This window comes from Falco peregrinus, chromosome 9 (assembly GCF_023634155.1).
Source record: "Falco peregrinus isolate bFalPer1 chromosome 9, bFalPer1.pri, whole genome shotgun sequence".
Classification (NCBI taxonomy): Eukaryota; Metazoa; Chordata; class Aves; order Falconiformes; family Falconidae; genus Falco; species Falco peregrinus.
The window spans coordinates 34,242,429-34,258,044 of NC_073729.1; the positions used below are offsets into that span (position 1 = coordinate 34,242,429).

Sequence of the window (15,616 nt, forward strand, 5' to 3'; positions counted from 1 at the left end):
GAATCTCACTTACTAGCTGAAGCAAAGATAACCTGGTAACTCATAAGTAGAGATTTGTATACAGCACAAATGTGTAAAAATGGTCCCTTCAAACTCTTGTTCCCGCACCAGAAGTGTTTAGAAGATAAGGAGACGAGCCGCTGCAGTAGTTCACCTGCTTAATTCCACAGTGCAGACTTTTAGTAATTGGTAGGAATAGACGGGATGTGAAAATTCTTTCAGGATAAAACGTGCAGTAATATTGTGTGTGGCATACCCAATAAGGCAACTGATTGAAAAGTACAGATTCTTTAGACCCAAACTTCTGAGGAAAGAAATTGCTTCATTCTCACTATTCATGTAACTCTAAAATTAAATATTCAAAGCTGTAGGTTTGTGCTATAAACTACACTGACTATTCTAGACCATGTATAACTCTCATGATTTTTACATTTCTGTTCCCTGAAAATATGTTTATGTGTATGAGTACTACCAATGAAATGATGGTCCTAATGACATTAGTAGCAATAGACACGTTCAGGAAGATTCATGGAATCCTTCAGTCTAAAGAGATTGCTTTCTCCCCTTTCCTGATCAACACAATTTTATACATCTATACAGAAATATCTGTGTACATATGTATACATACACACACATATATTAGCACAAATCCAGCCACCAGTTCCATTTTCCAGTTACTTCCCATAAATATTTTATTTAGGAAGTTCTGATGAAATACTTCTTTTGAAAATCCAGTTCCATTGCTTTTAGCATTTTAGCTGCAAAACAATTACTCAGCCTGTCAGGGTAATCATCATAAATATTGCTGTCCATGGTGTTTCTACAAGCCAATAGTAACTGGTTGGGTCAGTTCAGCTCAATTCAATGACCTTCCAAGAATGAGTTCCATTTGTATTCCATTCCCAAACTACAGACCAGCATGCATGTAAAAATGGGCCAGTGTTAAGGCATTGACCTCTTTCCCATGGTTTCTGAGTCATAGCCACGGACAGCAGCAAATTTGAACTCTGTGTCCCCATATACCTGCAGGGCTACTCTCTTTTTTCTTGCAGAAGCTTGAAGCAGATGTGTTATCTTTTGATTTCAAGAATCTGCCTGGACAACAGATACAGAAACATCGGTTCGGTTCAATTGCCCTATAATGAATGGAGGGAGCTCTGAAGTTTTTGCTGATTCTGTAAGCGAATTGGAACTGGAAGCCATCAGGTGAAAGCAAACACCTGCCATGATGCAGTCCCTGAGGGACCACCTTAAAGGGCAACTTATATGCGATTCAGGGTTGCACTCTCACCAAGTTTAAATTGCCCTGACTTCCCAGGACCGAGTGATTTACATTCATAGAGGCCTGGCCAGAGAACGTGATGATGCTGCGTTTGTAGTTTTAGCACCATTTTTTGTCAGCAGTGCAGGTTCAGCCAGCCTCCACCCCAAGCCTGCCCGGTTCCTTGGCTGGTGCTGGTACAACCCTTTGTGTTGCTGAAAGCCATCCTCCGGGAGCTGCAGCCACCAGGCTCCTGCCCAGCCAGCGACGTGGTCCTGATAGCTCTCACAGTACCTAGAATAGGAACAGCAGCATAAATCAATCACTCCCCTTCCTTGTCCTTCTTTCCTTCCAGTCTACATACGCATGTCTTGGATGTTTCCCACTTCTACCCTCTTCTAAACCACAGAGAGAAAGCAGGCTCCGAAAAGGTCATCAGCATCAGCCTCAACATCGAGCCCCATCCATATTCATTCGGAATATTTCACACCTATCAGTTAAATATTTTTTAATCAGCCTAGAGCCACCTTGCCCCAATCAGTAAACTGAGGCCCAAAGCAGTGACACTGCAGGATCATACAGTGAGTTAGTGGTGGAAACAAGAATAAAACTCAGGAGTCAGCTGCCAACCACATAAGCTATCCCTGCTGCTGGCCTGGAAAGTAAAAATAATGGTTTGGAGTCCTCCAGTTTTCATTATTAACTTTTTGGATGAGTTTTGCCTAAGGGGAATGAGTTATTCTCTGCTGTTGCATCAGTATGTTTCACTTCAGCTGAATTATGTGTCACTTTATGGTAGGGTTGTCTTCATTTTTTTCTGGGTTGTGCTCAGGGAGATCTTTGTGAACATCTTGTTTGACAAATTCTGCACCACCCACATAACCACTTTGAGGCAAACTTAGCAGAGTCAGAGACTGAGCTGGGCCCGCTTATCTCTGGTAGATCTTGTCTTCTTGTTGCTAATTGCGATCTGCAAGGCCCAGTGGCTGGAGCAGAGCATGGGGCTTGGATCTAAGCACTCAGGGATTTGCTTTGTTGTTTGTCCTTGTGGCTTTGGGCAAGTCACTGAACTTGATTGATAGTGTGTTCATTTATGTGCTTGTTAGTTTCTAATGAAGATTTCAGCCAATGCAAAAACTATCTGCAGCAATAATTTTTGGCTTTTTTTTTTTTTTTTTTTTTTAAGGGAGGAGAGATTACATTCAAGAAAGCCTTCTCCCACATGCAAACATTTTTCTTACTTTCTTCTTTTTCAAGTTTCCTGAAACCAAACATGGAAAATAAATCATCCTTAAACCAAGAACTGCAGTGTTTCAAAGAAAATTCAGAAAATAAATTTCTATTTCAGCAACCACTGTTTTTTTTATTTTTTACAAAACCCCCCACAACCTTCCATGGGAGTTTTCAAACAATAGCAAAGGCGCAGAGAAATGCCTGGTTTGTCACCTGCCCTGTCTTGATCTAGCTGCTCCAGTCTCGAATGTCAACAAATACTGGTGCCTTTCAAAAATACATAGGTTGTATTTTGGATGCTATTTAGTTAACCAATACTTCTTGTATATAGAATGGTTTTGATTACATTATCTAGCAGAATAAAAACAGATGGCAATGAAGTAGCTATTTGTCTTCCTTGTGAATTTCAATACACGGGGAAGTGAGGGCACAAAAAGATTGGTGTAAACTTGGCATAATATGGTCACTGGGAGCTATGAAAGCTTTTCCCAACCAGCTTTGCTCATGCATCTAATCTTGACCTGAAGGCATTGCTACTGCTCTGACCTTCTCCTACTTGAACTAGAACATCTTATTTCCACTTCCTCTTCTCAGCCTGTTCCTGATTTGACTTCACCTGCACCAGCACAGTTGCACACCATCTAGTGACCTGGCACAGCAACACAGCTTGGGAAGCACAGGTAGGTACATCCACTGGTGCAACAGGACTGGACAGACGGGAATGATCCGTGGCAAAGGCAGAAAATTACAGAACAGCTCACTGGAGTCAATAATCAAAGCGCTGCCAAATGCTAAGAAGTTTACTGGTGCTCACTGCAGTGTGAAGAATATTAATGTACTTCTGATGAAAACCTGGCCCATCCCCATTTTGGATGCTTAGTTAGTACTTTATGCAATTATGGCACAGCTGTTTCTGAGCTGGTAGCAGGCTTCAGTGATGCTTCTCCATTGCATGTTCAATGATCAAGACCTGCTGCTTGTGTTTGTACCATTTGTGATTATGCAGAGCAACAGTTCACCCCCTCAGAGTGATTTCTAGGACCTATACTGTGGAATAAGTGCAGTCAACACAAGAAGCTGCTCTTGGGGCAAAGAGGACAGTCTGGCAGGGTAAACTGAGCTCTGAGCCTTTCATAATTCAGTATGCTTAGCAGCCTGGGTGGATGCTGAATTTCATTATCTCTTCAAATTGCTGCAGATTTGTTCAAAGGAGCTTTCTCTTGTTGGTAGGGCCACAGAACAAGAACCAGCATGTTCATGTCTGCCAATGACGTTAACTGCCTTTGGAGCGGCAGAAACAAACGCAGCAGCCAAGCAGTGCTGTCTGCCAGCCTAGAGATAGGCGAATCGGAGTGTTCCTGCAGACACCTGCCAACCATGATCCATCCCCTTCTGCCTCCCCTCCAGGTGAAACTCTGATTCAGCATCTTAAACAAAACCGCAAAACCTGCTTGTCAGTCTGGGAGCTCTCTTGCCTCCCTCTTCCCTCCACCACAAGACTCTACATGCAGCCGTGCTGCTGCCCAGGGGCTGGAGCGCCAGAGCAGGGTACGTTCAGTAAGAGCCTGACACCGGCTGCTGTTTGAGAAACTGCTGGGCTTTGGCTTGCTCGGGGAGAGCGGTTGATGCTCCCCAGGCTTGGCAAAGCTGTCCAGACTTGCATTCCCAAGGAGCGCTTTTCAGCACGTCCCAGGCTTTGTCACCAGACAGAACCATATGGGGAGAGTTTGCTTCTTTTCAGGAGCAGAAGACTAGTGTTTTATTCCTACCTGGACTTTTTTTCATGTAATTTAATTGTATGTTATTTTTGCTTAGTGGCTTGAAGAGACAGTGAAGTAGAAATGCAGTAAAAGGATAATCCTGAACACAGTTACTGCTCCAAGCAGAGATGCTGGGGCTTTCCCAGCCCCAGACTTGCTTTGGCCCCCAGAGCAACCTCACTTCAGGTGGAGAGGAGGGCTGAGGGACAATTTCCTAGCTGACTGGAGTTGGCCAGAATTACTCCTCAACCTGTCTACAGCCTTTGCTGACATCCTTATACTTGCTTGAGTCATCCTAGTCCTTATTGCAACGCCTTCTCTCTTAGCCCTTGTTTTTTACATTTGATGAGGTTCACATATCACAGGTTTATTTACTTTCTGGAGCCTGTTGGATTTCTTTTCATATTTCCACTGATTTCCTACAGCACAGAGTTCACGTGGAGAACTAGCATAGCCTTCATCCTTACAATTCAGCTGGCCTCTTTATTCTTGTCTTCACTGACAAGTCCTTTTATTTCCTATTGTAACCCATATGATTTTTTGTCCTGTTCTCTGTTGTTAGTCAAATAGATCCATCCAAACTCTTAAAAGCAGCCTTTTCAGAGAAGAAGTAGTTAACTTTTCATCTCTTCCCTTTAACAGAAGAACAGGCATACAGACTTTTGAGTTAAATGAGAAGGGCAAATATATTAGCTTTGGATATCAAAAGAAAGGCAGGAGGAATTGTCATCCTACCTAAATAAAATGAAAAATCCTGGGAAACGCTGTCTTTAGAAAGTGGAGAAGACTAAACAGCCCCAGAATAAGCATTAACCCACAACCTGGAATTTAAGTCCTTTCCTTGTCTGAGTGGCTGCAGTGGCTGAAAAGAAACATCCCAACAACCCTGAATTTGAAATTACATTTGAACTATGCCATTGCAGCCTCTCTCTCTCCCCTATCATTAAGCTGCGTCTAAAGATATGAATTTTGCACTTAACGAATGGTAAAACTGACTTTTGCCCTGTAGTAAACACATTTTGAAAAGGTCCCGAGAATATTCATGTAGATCAGGAGAAATAGCATAGATACGTCACTAAATCTTGAAAGAAATGTTGATAGAGTAACAAGAAGATACTGAGTTTAGAAAGCTTTTCCACTAGATTGAACAGAAGGAATTAAGCTCCTCTGTGATTGTCTCACAGTTCTAGCCATGATGATGCTTGTAGAGGTCTACAAGAACTAGGCTGTGATTTTCAGAGGCTTGAAGTGATGCAAAAGCAAAACTCCAGGCTTTGAACAGTCAGTGAAAGTGAGATTAAGAAAGGACAAAAGTAGTGTTGCCCTGAGAAAGCAGAGCATGTGTAGACGAATAGAGCAACTCCCACCTGACAAGAACATTTGCATTAAAGTCCACCCTCCTCTGCAGATCAAGGATATAGAATCATAGAATTGTTTAGGTTGGAAAAGACCTCTGAGGCTGTAAAGTCCAACCAATAAGCCAGCACTGCCAGGCCCACCACTAACCCGTGTCCCTAAGTGCCACATCTATGTGGTTTTTAAACACCTCCAGGGATGATGATTCCACCACCTCCCTGGGCAGCTTGTTCCAGTGCTTGGCTGCCCTTTCTGTAAAAAAAAACAAAACACCTCCCAATATCCAATCTAAATCTTCTCTGGCACAACTTGAGGCTGTGTCCTCTCATCCTGACACTTGTTACCTGGGAGCAGAGACCAACCCCCCTGCCCACAGCCCCTTTCAGGTGGTTGCAGAGAGTGATAAGGTCCCCCCGTGAGATCACTCCTCTCCAGGCTGAACAACCCCAGCTCCCCCCTATCAGACTGGTGCCCCAGCCCCTTCCCCAGCCCTGTTGCCCACCCCTGGACATGGTCCAGCACCTCAGCATCCCTCCTGAAGTGAGGGGCCCAACCCTGCCCGCAGGGTTTGCAATGTAGCCTCATTAGTGCTGAGTACAGGGGGGCAATCACTTCCCTATGCTGCTGTTTTGGATAAAAGCCAGGATACCATTGGCTTTCTTGGCCACCTGGGCAAATGTCATTATCAGGGTATAAAATCTTACTTCCCTTCATTGTTTGGGCCAGTCATTAGCTTTTAGACAACTGCTTCTAGTACTCCTCAAGCACAGCTCCAAAGTCACCCCAGAGCTGAGTGGGTCTTTTTCTGACCTGAATCTAATCAGGTTCACCCCAGAGCTGGGTGAGTCTTTTTCTGACCTGAATCTAATCAGGTTAATGAGACTGCATGTGGTAGCACTTGCTAATCAGTGCTCGAAGCTACAAAGAGGGAAAAGTAGCATGTTTATTTGTATCCGGTTTCTGGATAGAAGCACTCTAAGTCTTGAGAAGGCTTGTAAGTAGTTGTGGGGTATTTGTTTGGTTTTTTGTTTGGTTTTTTTTTAATCATCATGCATTCTTTATAGTTTTGCACCAGTTGTCATATTTGATACTTAACTGAATATAGAAATGAGGAATCCCCTTATATTTATGCTTCTCCACACACAGAGATGGTGGTGTGTGACTATAGGAGTCTTGTGGAGAGGCTGAGCTTTAGGACTACTGCATCATGTGGGGTAGACTGGAGACTTGGTAGACTTTCCTGGAGAAGTTAAAACTGGATTAAGTGCTAATGAGGCACGTGGAGTACTATATGCCCCTCAAAGTTTTTATTTTAGGTACCCGCTTCATGCTTTGATCAGCAGCTTGCAAGAAAGGGGAGATACTCTTTCTTCTGAACAAATGAAATGTTTTATTCCAGCTAACGTGCATCCTTTCCAAAACAGTAAGCTTGTGTATGGCCTGTAGTGCTCCTGACTTAATCTCTCCCTGTAGACATCCTCTGTGTCTATTAGAAATTATCTCTGCCTTGATTTCACCTAGGATTTGTAGCTTGTCTAGCAGTTTTCTAGTTCAGGTCCTGTGTATGTTTTGTCATAGTGGGTCCCATGAAGCTTCCACCATAAACAAAATGCAAAATAGTTAGCAACGTTTCTGGTGCTTCAGAACTCAAACCTGGAGCTAGAATCCTTGGCTTGGACAGGGACATGAGTGTTAAATCTCAGCCTAAAAATAATGCACTTAAGAGCTCAGCTGGAATATCCCTTCATAAGACCATCTGTCATAGCTGAGCTACGAGCAGTTTGGTATATTGCTGATCTGTCTCAGCGTGCCGTTAAGTTGTTTTTGTCTCCCCACTGGTGAGGCACATTCTTCTCATTCATTTAATTTGTTTCTCTCAGAATGTTTTTATTCAGCAGTTGTCACCAAGTCAATGTGACGTGAAACAGGAGGGAGGAGAGGGCCATATTCTGCCTGACCCATTCAGGGTCTCTGTTGCTGTGGCTGTACATAGTACCATAGTCCGTTCTTGTGTCTGTCCTGCCATGGTTCCTCTGACTCTCATTGCAGACCGTGCCATCTGCCTACCTGGACACAAAGAAAATCTTGACAATGCCTGTTGACAATAGCTGGGATTTTGTTCCCTTTTTCCATTGCTGGTGACTACTGGAGCCCTTTCAGCCTCCGTAGTGAGCAGTTTCATATAGTGAGCTGCGTTTTCCAAAAGCCCTTGTGATTCTATCACAGTCCTCACTGCAGAATACTGCTTGTATGGAGTTACTTAAAATGTGTTATATATAAACACGCATTTCAGTGCCTTTGCACTCACCGCTCTAGTCTTTCTTTCATATCTTCCTGTCCTTTTTCCCTCCCTTCTTTGCTCCCTGTATGTCTTGTTATACCTTGTTTCTACATGCCTAAGTCATGCTTTAAATAACAGCTGTCTGGTTCTTTGCTTCTTCTCATACCCAGCTAATTATTTTCAATTTATTGATTTTTCCACATGGAGATTAATGGGTTATTCAACTCTCAAAGCCTACATCCACACAGCTGTGAGCTAATGCATGGGTATGGGAAGGGGCGGGGGAGTATGTGTTTATGTGGTTGATCACCTTTCTGATGAACTTGTACAAGAAACCAAAGGGATTTTTCTCCTCCTTACTCATTATAAAAGCCACCAAGCCTCAGACTTTTGCCTATGAGTAATCAGATTTCACAGGGAGTAAAAAATAATAAATAAAAACCTGATAAGTTTGTAGAAAGAGAATTGTTGACATGTGTCTCCTATTTCATTAATTGCACTGGCTAATGTATTCTGGGTGTGAAAGAGCCAGGTGCAATGGCAAAGTACCGTGGCACAGATCTGGATGATGTGTGGTCAGAAGCTTCCCCATGACCCCCAGCTTTGGTCCCACCCCTCTGCCACAGCTCTTTCTGCTTCCTTGTGCTGCTGCATCAGCCTAGGTGCAAATAAACAACCCTTTCCTTGGTTCTTTCTAGCAAAAATAATGTCAGTTGATCCAGTGTACAGCACAGCAGCTGCATCCTACAGCCAGGGTAGGCACAGGAAGCATTGGATTCACTGCTGATGAAAAAAATCTGATGGAAACATAACCTCTGGGTATGAAGCATGGTCTCTGATCTTACTGGTTTATCTGAGCAGCGGGAACCCACAGAATTATGCTAATATAAGGTTGTGGATTTGTGTCTTACATATAATCAATTGATATTTGAGGGGCTAGGAACTTTTTAAATGTTTTGCAACCTCCTCTATTAGCAGTTTTCATATCACTTTTTGTCAAGCGTGAGTGTGACCAGGCTCTATCTGTAAGACTGTAATTGTCAAGGGACTTGGGGAGAAGGTGGAATAAGTACTTAAATGCAATCAGCAGTTGAAGTAAAAATAGACAGAAACATTGGCAAAGTGAAAACTGTTTAGCAAGTCTGGGCTGAATATTTCCTGCTTGCCTGGAGCCTGTCAAAATGGTAGCCCAGATTCTCCTCCTCATTAGGGTCCTTTGGCATGCTTGGCTTGCTGGGCTGCAGGTTTGTAGTCAATAGCTGAACACTGCAGATTTCACTAATTTCAGGGCATGTTCAGAACTCTTCAAAAAATCAACCCACTTGCTGATGTATGGGTCGAGATGTTCAGCTTCAAAAAGAATGTGGTTGCTGTAGCAAAGTGCTCTTTAAACCTCTGGCCTTGACTTTCATCTGTATTTCAGTAACACTAAAGCAAAAAAAACATTTCTTCTGGACCTGATCTTTCTCTTGCCAAGGCTAGATGGATTCAGGTGGGTTCTGGGCAAGGAGCTCCTCCCACATCTGCTACAGCTTTGCTTGTGACTGCTGCTAAAAGAAGCATGTGTTGACATGGGTAGGATAAGTTAAAATTACAATGTGTCCCAGTTAGAACTACTGGTAAGATTTGACTTGGAGCAAGTTAGAAATAGTGATAAGGATGCAGTTCTAAAACTAAGATTTAGGGATGAGAGGCTTAGATACAGGAGAGTTGAGGTGGAACACAGAGCTCTTCTAACCAGAGTTAGACAGAAGCTATAATTATTAAAAAAAAAAAAGTTCCAAAAGGGATAGTGGGACAGCTGAAGTGTGTCCAGATATTACTCATTTTCTCCTGATGTTAATCCCCAACACAAATTCAGTAATTTTTCTCTTCCCTCTTAGACACACGCTGTTTGTTAAGCCATGTTGCCTCAACACTTTCGAACCAGCTGGGAAAAATTTAGCCTGCCCAAGGAAAATGTGCAACATGGCAGCCCTCGGATGAAGGAGCAAGCATGTGTCTTGCCGACTGCAGGCTCTTGTAGGTTATTGCAGCACATGCCTGTCCCTCTCCCACTACAGCTTTTGTTGAAAATGGCTCAAGGTACAAAAAACTGAAGCTTCCTGTTAGGTTAGGAACGGATCAGTGTGGGTAAGGTAGCGTGGGCAGGAAGGCATGCAAGCATCTGGTTTGAATAGTTCCGTGCATGCAGTATCAGCCAACTTTCTGTAGGTTTCACGGTGGTTGGATTTTTTTATCCCAGAGCTCTGGAGCAGTGGTGGGCTCCACCCTCCCTGTGCCTCCCAGGAAGGTTGCGGGGAAGCTCGTGGAAAGGGGGTCAGCCTCCTTCGTTTGCAGGAGCTGCTGAGGTTAGAAATGACTCCAAAAAGCCCAGACGTGCTCTGAAAGGTCAAGCGTCTCCTGTGACAACCGGGAGGCAGGAGGACCTTGATGTGCTTCTGATAGGAAAGCAACGTGTGAGAAGACAGGCGACTGAGCGGCCTGCAGGATACACATTCCTAAATGTCACTTAGCCATACAACCTGCGAGGGCGGAAAAGTGGGCAGATGGAGAAATAATATTTTCATTGAAAATTCTCTACCTCTAAAATATTTCCTGTCAGGTTCCTTCCAAGGAGGGCTGAATCAAGGAAGGAGGGGGGCCGAGGTGGGATGTGTGGTGGTGGATACGAGTTTGTGATTCCTCGAGCCTCTCCATTTTGAAAGCATTTAACTCAATCCCCTTTTTTGTCCCCCTCCCTGAGAAAAGGATCATGCTAAGCATTACTGGAGCCGGAGGCAGTTTGGGAAGTGAAATAAACACCTGACTGTTAAATGCTAAAGGTTTACTCAACCAAAAATAAAAATAGTTCTGGTTTCCTCCACGACGCTCTAGAGTTACGTTCATCAGCACACACAAGCTGGACATTTGCACAGGGGGAGTCTTGAAATGTTGAAACTTTTCGGAGGGGAAAATTTTGAGGCAATAAGACAGGCCTCCCTCTGTCCTGTGAGAGCTCTTCTGCCACCAAGAAAATGCTGCAGCTGTTTTCCTGGTGCAACCTAAAAATAAACTCCCTCCTCCTTTCCTAGCTGCTCATATCGGTTTCATGGGTGCCATCACAAACCCAAGAGGCCAAGTGTAAAGGGTCACAGTCTCAAGGGTGGGTGCAGTCCCTTTCGCATGGCCTGAAGGGTATAAGGGGGCTCTGCCTCAATGCTTCAGAGAAAATCCCAAGGAGTTTGGGGCTAAAGTCGGCGCAGCCTCTGGGTGTTCAGGATCTGCTAGTGGCAAGTGATACAGAACAAACGCTGCAACTAGGCAGCAAGAGGGTTCCTGTTTGGAGGTTGTCCCAAAAGAGCACAGCAGAAATGCTGCAAACACTGACATTAGGAGTCCTCACTGAAACCTTTGTGTAGGTTCTGCCCATCAAGCTGAAGACACCCTGTTGCTGTAGGTGATCTGCACCTCAGAAAGCCAAACTGGAGCGTCAGAAAGTTGCAATGTGTGCAAAATTATTCTGCTTCCGTGTCACCTCCAAAACGCAGGATGGTAAATGCCATGTATTACAAAAGATAGTTGTTGGGGTTGATCATATATGACACATACATTTGCAATATGTTTCATTTTGTCAGGTCATCCATAGATGGACTAGGAAATATCATTTAATGCATATGAAATAGAGCAGATTCCTTCCCTATAGGATGACTGCTTGCCAACTTGTAAAGTAGCCCAGAAGGGCTATATGTGAACTAAACCATACTGAAATAGCTAATGCATTGTCCTATGTAGATATTCTTCTTTGGGTAGCAAAATAGATTAAGCAAACTGGATAAAAGAGTTCCCATTCTGCACGTTTTTACATAGGGGAGGGAAATAGGGTGACCTATGGCAGTCCAAATGAGCATCTCTATTCAAGTCAGATAACACCAGTGCTTGGTGAGAAAAGTACACACCTTTCCACTTTTTAACAAAGATGAAGTTAAATCCATGGGATCTGGAATTATTCAGGACTCCTAGATGGATAAACTGAATTGGAATTACAAGACTCCCAAACTTGCATTTGCTCTCAGGAAATGGGAAGCCCAGAGAGAGAGATAGAAATGTCCAACCTGAGCTGAGGTAATAACAAAGCTGGATTAGCATGGAACTGCTCTGGCTAAAATGAAATTTGCTGTAGTTAACCAGAAAGTTTTAGGGTAAGAAATTATAGAACTATTTGGGCAAAGAGAAATGAAAGCCACCTGTTTAAAGTTACCCTTTAACCTATTCCCTCTGCCTTCCCTTTTGCTTTCTCTCCCTTTCAAATTCTCCCAGTATCTCTGCTTTCCATAGAAGCAAATCTTCCCCAGGGAAAGTCAATTCTGAAGGCAATTTTCCAAAAACCATTTGGCAGAATTGGCCGGTACTTCAACTGCAAACATGAAAAGGCATTTATTCCACTAACTCAAACGTAGTTTGGAAGAGACATTACTGAACTTGTTTTAGGAATATACTTTGACTGCATCAGTTTTATTGCTTCTTGTATAAATGTCAAACTCAATTTGCCTCAAAGCAGAAAAAATGTTAAAGTGCATAGTAATGTACATATTACATACAAAAAACTGGGGAAAAAATTGTTATCTCCATGGTAAATGCATGCCTGTACCATGTTAATTGTGCCCATCGCACACAGTCAGTATTTCATCAGTGGTAAGAAGAAAGAGGGTGTGTGACCCTGGTATTGAAGACTGTGTGTAGGATTGTTGTTAAGCTGGCCAGGTAATATAGGATCTTGAAGATCTAATAATTCTTAAATTTTGGTTGCTCAGTTTTGGGACCTCACATTTTTCCCTTTTATTCCTTAAAAGGGTTGTTTTCCTGTTGCGTAGAGAATTTGTGGTAAGCTTTTCCTTTGTGCACCATCAGCAGCATTTAACCTTGCACAGTTAGCACATCAGATAACACACATCACATTTGAGATCCTGGACACCCAGCAGCAAAGGATTTTTTTCTTGGAAAGAGGCGGGGAGAAAAAAAGCAACTCTTCTAAATTCCTATTTCAATCGGTACTCATTGCTAAATTTTCTAGCAAGAAGCGAATTGGCTATTTCAAAACGCTTTATCTCAGCAAAACTGTAGTTGGAATTTCTTGGGGGCTAAGGAAGAAAGCACGTCTTTAATCCAAAGGTTATCCCCCTGCTGAATTTCAAAGACTTGCTGCAGACGATGTGGGATACAGAGCTTCCAGGGGAAAAACCTGGAGATTCTTTTATGCTAAACAAAAAGTATTAAGCAACCTAAGTAATCTAATTTCTGCTATTTTACTGTAAAAAAGTATTTGCAGAGATTTTAAGTATTAAGCCAGACTACATATTAGGTGCTGCCATTTGTAAAATATTACTGTGAACACATTAGACTTTGCAATGGTTTCATTTGCATTTTGAGGTCTGATCCTGCAAAACCATGACTTCCTTCATATCAGTAGCTGCAATGGCATCAGCAGTGCTTCTTATCTACATAAAGTTAATGTCTTGCACGATTATTTGCTGGATCAGGACATAAGACTGAAAACACAATTACTTTGTGAGTTACAAAAAAGAAAATGCTCTTTGGAATAGTAGGTGAGATTCTCTGCTGGAGTAAATGATATAGGACCCATTGAATTCAATGGAGCTATCCTGATTCACACCCGCTGATATGGCCCATTAATTTTAGTGTAGGAAAATGAATCTCTGCTCTAAAAATACCAATTAGTAATAAGCTCTGAGAAAGTAGAAAAAAAAAATCAATTTGAATTCATTTTGTGTAAAGCACATTTTCTGTTGCTATTTTAGTTAAATTATTATTATGCATAATAATGGCAGGGCAATAGGTGCTGTCACTTTAGGAATTTGCAGCTGTGATGGGTAGTATAAAAGTTTGCGATAGGGAAATTTCAGAAAAGCCCATCAATTGAATACAATTGTCATTATTATGATTTGGATTGGGGTAGTGTGTCCCTTTCCCTGCTGAGATCTCATCCCTGGAGTGCTGAAGGCATAAAGAGACATTATGCCAGATCAAAACAATTTACAGTCCTACTAGAAAATAAAGAGCAGAAAGGAAGAAGGGAAACTGAGGCAAACAGAGCTTCTGTAAGTCACTGAGCTTGGAGTCAGTCTCATGCCTCTCTACTCAGGCCAGGTGTGCTATTCCACCCACCAGGATGATCCTCAGGAAAGTTGTTTGGTGTTTCTGTGTTTGTTTGGGGTTTCTTGTTTGGTTTTTTTGGTTTTTTTTAAGAGCATGTGCAAAAGTGAATATGTACTTTGGCACTGAGCCAGTTTCAGTATTCAAACCACCCGGAGACAAGCATGCAAGCGAGATCCTGTGTGAACACCCAGCTCTGCAGGCACTGAAACACCAGTTGGTGCATGGGGTTATTTGCATGCTCATTTTGCTTCTATTCAGCACTCATCCCACATGCATTTGTGCACAGAAGATCACACTCCTGTGCCAGAAAGTTAAGTGTTGTCTCTGTTCATTGCCATTCAGCATTGGTTTTTCATGAACTATAAAAGCCTTTTGGGATAAATGGCACTCAACGAGGATTCAAAGCTGGTTTCCTCATATTCCAAGCAATCCTGCAATAGTAATGAGTTGTAGTCATAGCTGGATTGCTCGCTGTTACTCAGAATGTAAGAGCTAATACGAAAGAAAAAAAACCCCAGCCTTTTGGTTCATGCAGTGTAGAACTGAAGGGTGGAAATCACGTCCACAGGACATTGGGCAAGCCAAAAGTATCAGTTGGTTCAGAAAGTGATTTAAATCCTGGAGGACGAACACAGCAAGGGCTATTAAACATTATTGTCGTAGCTGCAGATGAGTAGAAGTGGAGCTGACATGCTGAGGGTACCAACACCCACAGATTGCCTTGTTCATGCAGCCTGTTGTCTGCAAAGTGCAAGCAGGCACTGGGTATACTGGGCCTTCGTGTCACCCCAGTGGGGCTCAGTAAGGACCCACAGGCTGAAGTTTGCCCCAGTCCCTGTGGCTACGACATCCAAGCCCTGGTGCCCCACCACAACAATTCAGGAAATTTAAATCTGTAGGTGCTCTAATATTGGAGAGGTGGGGTTTTTTTAAGTAAGAAAATAACAAGTCATACATCAGCTCAGCTATCTTATGGAGTTTTTTCAGGGAGTGCTTTGGGAACCTACTCTTCTGTACCTGTAAGTGTATTGACTTTGAAGAGTTGAGCCCATTTAACACTTCTTGGGTTGACATTAACATCATATTACAACCAAGAGTTCAGGGTTCAAAGCACAGCTTCATGCTACCTGGGATTGCTTGGACCTTCCAGATACGGACCCAAAGATATGGAAGACTGCTATTTTCTTCTAACCTTCAGCAGCTGAGAGATCAACAGCAGCAGTTCACAGAGGCAAGTCACCCCCCAGATATGAATCCCCTTCCTCCCTGACCCTTCTCTCCCACTAGCCCCTGTTAGTAGTTTCATCTTTTTCTGCAGTTATAAAGTTGTTTCTCAATGGCAGAGAAAGAAAAAAAACCCAAAAAAACCCACAACAAACAAAACCAAACCCAAAAAACAACATAACCCAACATTTCTTCCTCTAAGAAACCTATTGATAGGCAGATCCTGCAGATTCCTTCTAGTACAGCTATCTTTGAACTGAGGACTTCTTAGTGAAGTTGGGAAGTTTCCTGGGGTTTTACTGTTTTTTTCCTAAATTGATTGTGGAATTTTTAAACAAGGTTGGT

The 15,616-nt window shown here is 42.8% G+C and overlaps 1 long non-coding RNA gene across 4 annotated transcripts in view; it reads left to right on the forward strand.

The window, feature by feature from the left end:
- Positions 1-15,278, forward strand: part of LOC114011717 (uncharacterized) — a 59,634-nt gene extending 44,356 nt beyond the window's left edge. The window contains exons 4-6 of one of the 4 annotated variants that reach the window (XR_008748828.1): positions 1,053-1,206; positions 3,089-3,174; positions 15,198-15,278. This is a non-coding gene — a long non-coding RNA (uncharacterized LOC114011717). The other 3 variants (XR_008748827.1, XR_008748829.1, XR_008748826.1) reach the window with 3 other exon arrangements.
- Positions 15,279-15,616: the final 338 nt, after the last annotated feature.